This window comes from Octopus sinensis, unplaced genomic scaffold (assembly GCF_006345805.1).
Source record: "Octopus sinensis unplaced genomic scaffold, ASM634580v1 Contig15801, whole genome shotgun sequence".
Lineage (NCBI taxonomy): Eukaryota > Metazoa > Mollusca > Cephalopoda > Octopoda > Octopodidae > Octopus > Octopus sinensis.
Window position 1 is genome coordinate 42,501 of NW_021833922.1, and position 5,000 is coordinate 47,500.

Consider the following 5,000-nt stretch of genomic DNA (forward strand, 5'->3'; position numbering starts at 1 on the left):
AAGAAGTGAAGATAATCAATGTGTTAATAATAAATAATCGTTAATTTCCTAATCTCCGTTTTCTTTTCTTCTTTTGAGTGGATATAAACTATATGCTTAATATATATATATATGTGTGTGTGTGTGTGTGTATATATACCAGCATGGAAAACAGATATTAAATGATGATGATGATGATGATGATATATGTATATATATTAGCCACTACACACATTTTTTTCTCTCCTTGTTTTTTCTGTGTCCCGCTCTGTAGAAGAGCGTAGGCTCGAAATGTAAAAGACTTTTTCTATTCCTGAGCATTATACTAATACATCTGTTTGTTTTGTACACCACCTGTCTTCGTCTTTTGTTTTTTGTAAACTCTCTCTCTCTCTCTCTCTCTCTCTCTCTCTCTATATATATATAATATATATATATACATAATATATATATATATATATAATATATATACATATATTATATATACATATATATATACATATATATATATACATATATTATATATATATATATACATATATATATATATACATATATATATATACATATACATATATATATATACATTATATATATACATATATATATACATAATATATATACATATACATATATATATATACATATATATATATATATATATGTTGTGTGTGTGTGTGTGTGTGTGTGTATATTTCGTTTTTGGATTCGGTTTGCAAGATTCTTAATATGAGTTCGCGTGTTGAAGCATATTCTGTTGCATCTGGGGAGAGTCATTTTGTTTTTGTACCTTATAATGTGTAACACACTTAAAAATAAGAAATAAGTGGAAACTTTACTGGTGAGTGTGTTACATTATAAGGCACAAAAAGAAAATGACTCTCCCCAAACACAACAGTAAATATATATATATATATATATATATAAAATAATCTTAAAGAAGAATATTATTGATAGTGATTTCGAAGTTTCAGTCAGTTAATCCATCATCCAGCTGGATTGTCAAAACTTCAAAATCACTATACTCTACAAAAGTTTAGAGTACTCCAATCAGATTAATGTAAAATTGTTTTTATCATAACTTATCATAAAAACAAGCATTAACACACACACACACTTACATATATATATACAAATATAAAAGTGGAAACAGCATGGAAATTTGTTTAAAGATTCTTGACTGTTAATAAATAATTCACAGTGTCTACTTATTAATAGTTGAGATGGCTGTGTCATCTATTATCTTTGTAAGTGACAAGAGTGTCATATAAGTGACAAGCATTTTGTTATTGGCTTTGGTGCCATTTACCTTCAGGTCAATTCCTACAAAGTAGACATATGACCAAATGAAGGCATGTGGCTCAGTGGTTAGAGCGTCGAGCTTACGATCGTGAGGTTGTGAGCTCGAATCCCGGACCGGGCTGCGTGTTGTGTTCTTGAGCAAACACTTTATTTCACGTTGCTCCAGTTCACTCAGCTGTAGAAATGAGTTGCGACGTCACAGGTGCCAAGCTGTATTGGCCCTTGCCTTTCCCTTGGACAACATCGGTAACATGGAGAGGGGAGGCTGGTATGCATGGGCGACTGCTGGTCTTCCATAAAACAACCTTGCCCAGACTTGTGCCTCAGAGGGTAACTCTCTAGGTGCAAACCCATGGTCTGTGTCTGACCGAAGGGGGTTACCACCACCAGACATATGACCAAAGCTGTTTCAACACTGGTCATCCCAATTTTGTTTACAGGCATAATGTATCTAGGACTACATTATCCATTGTTTCTTTCCTTTTTTCTTCCTTTTTATTTAAAAAAAAACAGGGGATATTAGTGAATCATTTGAAGGGAATTTGACTGCCGTTTCATGGCTCAGTGGTTAGAGCATCAGGCTTCATAATCACGAGGTAGTGAGTTTGATTCCTGGACCAGGCTGTGTTATGCTCTTGAGCCAGACACCTTAGTTCATGTTGCTCCTGTTCACTCAGCTATAGAAATGAGTTATGATGTCACTGGTACCAAGCTGCATTGGCCCTTTTGCTTTTCCCTTGGATAACATCAGTGGTGTAGAGAGAGAAACCAGCTATATCCCTCTTAAATTAAATGGGTGACTGCTTCCATAAACAACCCTTATATTTCTTTATTGCCCACAAGGGGTTAAACATAGCAGGGACAAACAAGGACAGACAAAGAGATTAAGTTGATTACATCGACCCCAGTGCATAACTGGTACTTAATTTATCGACCCTGAAAGGATGAAAGGCAAAGTCGACCTCGGCGGAATTTGAACTCAGAAACTCAGAACATAATGACAGAAGAAATACCGTTAAGCATTTCACCCGATGTGCTAATGTTTCTGCCAGCTCGCTGCCTTCATATAACTGCAGTTTCTGGCAACCTGAGTGACTACTAAGAGCAGTGGTTCTCAACTACATCACCTAGGGACACATGCAACTCCCAAGCATCCTTCCTGTGGTGCACAATGGTTTTCCCTCTATAAATATAACGAATTTTTCTTTAATCAACTTGTGTTTTACTTTCCTTTGGTGCAGCCCCCTAAAAAAATCCAGGTATGGGATCTGTCCTGGATATTAAAAAGGTTGAGAACCACTGACTTAGAGGCACTCTAAATGGATGGTTATATGAATCTAGTAGACTATATTAACCAATCTAAACCTCCGTGTCTAAAAGTGTAGGGTATAATTTAAGAGGGATATAGCTGCTATTTCTAGCTGACTAAGTGGTTGATTCTATGAAAGCTGTTAAGAATCTTTAATAGTCCTCTCAACTGTATGAAGTTTTCTTCTCTGTGCACATATTTGACATTCAAAAAGGCAGCGAGCTGGCAAAATCGTTAGCATGCTGTTACGTTCTGAGTTCAAATTCCGCCGGGGTCGACTTTGCCTTTCATCATTTCGGAGTTGATTAAATAAGTACCAGTTATGCACTGGAGGTCGATGTAATCGATTTAATCCCTTCCCCCAAATTTGAGGCCTTGTGGTTCCAGTAGAAAGGATATTTGACATCCAAAGCATACTGACTCAGTAAAACATATATGAAATAATAGTAATAATGATGATCTGGCGTGGCCATGTGGTAAGACATTAGCTTCTCATCTACTTGGTTCCAGGTTCAATTTCACTGCATGACACCTTCGATAAGTGTTTTCCGCTATAGCCCCAGGCTGACCAAAGTCTCATGAGTGGATTTGTTAGACAGAAACTGAAAGGAGCCTGTTGTTTTTGTGTGTGTGTGTTTGTATCTGTGTTTGTCAGCCATCACCGCTTGACAACCAGTGTTGGTGTGTTTACATCCCCACAACCTAGCAATTTGGCAAAAGAGGCCCATAGAATAAGAACCAGGCTTCAAACCAATAAGTACTGGGATCGATTCTTTTGACTAAAATTCTTCAAGGCAGTGCTCCAGCATGGCCGCAGTCTAATGACTGAAACAAGTAAAAGGATAAAATATGAAGGGGTTTCAGGGAGTTCAAGAACCAAGCCTAAAAGCGTACTCTAGTTCTGCAATAGATTATGTACTCTCTATATCTTTATATATAAAAGTAAGGTTGTGTGTCTGTCTCCTACGATTTAGATTCCTAACTACTCCCACATTTTGCGGTGCAGTTTAACCAAAAGCGGGTATCTTATAGTCGTGATTCATATCGAGCCCTTCTGGGTATTAGCACGCGTCTACTATGAGTCTACGATTTTAAAAATAATTTACCATCATTTTTTTCCATTTTAATGCATTTTTTCGCTATTATATAAGGGAAGTAACTCTCTAAAAATGTCTACGATGAGTCAACGATTTAAAAAAAAATTTACCATTATTTTTTTTCCATTTTTAATGCATTTTTTTGCTATTTTTTGGCTATAACTCTAAAAATGCTTTATAGTTACGTATTTCCCTTACAAACCCGAGCAATGCCGGGCGATACTGCTAGTTATTTATATTTGGGCCCCATCCCTTTTGAAATAGTCTCCTTGTGATTGTACACAGCCTGTGATTCCTTTTGAAGTTCACCTACCATCTTGATGCAGCATTTCTTCAGCTTCAATTTCATTTTGGTAAGTTTGGCAAAGTAACAAGGAATTAAGTCAACTAAGTATGAAGATTGTAAGTATGAAGATTGGTCGGCCCGAGGCTATAGTAGAAGACACTTGCCCAAGGTGCCATGTAGTGGGACTGAACTCAGAACCATGTGGTTGGAAGCAAGCTTCTTACCTCATGGCTACTTCTGCAAAATAAATATATTACATTTATAATAGATGTATATATTGAATATATATATATATATAGCATATATAAAGCGAAAATATCCCACAGACTGCAATTGTCAATAAAATAGAAATAAAATTTCAAAATGTATTCTTTTAGTGCCGTCTGGTATCAAATGATTCAGGGCCTGCTGGGTAAAGGTACTTGATAAACAGATAAAAGAGGCTTAGGGATCTTCTTGGGAGATTTCTGACTGTTTCACTAGGTAGATCCAGTAACAGCAAAAACTCTCTGATTATTTTGAATAACAAACATTTTTCTTGTTGGTAAATGGAAATAATACTTTTCCTCTTATATTTTCTTCTACCAAACATGTTAATTCATTAAGTTTTCCCAAAGTTTTTCAGATGGAATATCCAAACCTAATTGTTGATCAGGAGATCATAAATTCTGACATGTTGACTTGATAAAGAAATATTGTTCCAAGCTGGTTATTGGTTGATTAAGTTTTCATTTCAGACAGCTTAAATCTTTAGTCGATATGACTGATTGTTTAAGACACCATATCGACTAAAGCAATAAATTTATCAGACATGAAACTTTCTATATCTGATTAATTTTCTTTTTCTTTCTTTTTTTTTTAACAATATTTCTATAATTTTTTTTTTTTTTTTTTTTGTATGTATTACAATTTAATCCTGAAGACAGAAATATTCACAAGTAATAATCAATATTAATACTCTGCTCTCCATTAAATGCTGAATCAACATGACACGAAATTGTAACATTGATATCTTTTGACGAGGCAC